Genomic DNA, 286 nt, shown 5'->3' on the forward strand with positions numbered 1-286 from the left:
CTGTGAGATTGAGGCCAGCATGGTCTACATAGCAAGTTCCAGACCAACTGGGCTATAGGAAGACCCTGTCTCAAAAAAAGTACTGGAAAACGTCAATTGAATAAGCAATTTTACTGCTGATGTATAATATACGGGAAACCTACAAACTACTAAAAAGAGATTAGTAGATCAGACTTGGTATCCTACGCCTCTATTCCTAGAATGTGATACTGTATTACAGGTCAGCCTACACTACAAAGAGACAGGAGAGAGAGAGAGAGAGAGAGAGAGAGAGAGAGAGAGAGAG

Source organism: Nannospalax galili, unplaced genomic scaffold (assembly GCF_000622305.1).
Source record: "Nannospalax galili isolate Female #2095 unplaced genomic scaffold, S.galili_v1.0 scaffold461, whole genome shotgun sequence".
NCBI lineage: Eukaryota > Metazoa > Chordata > Mammalia > Rodentia > Spalacidae > Nannospalax > Nannospalax galili.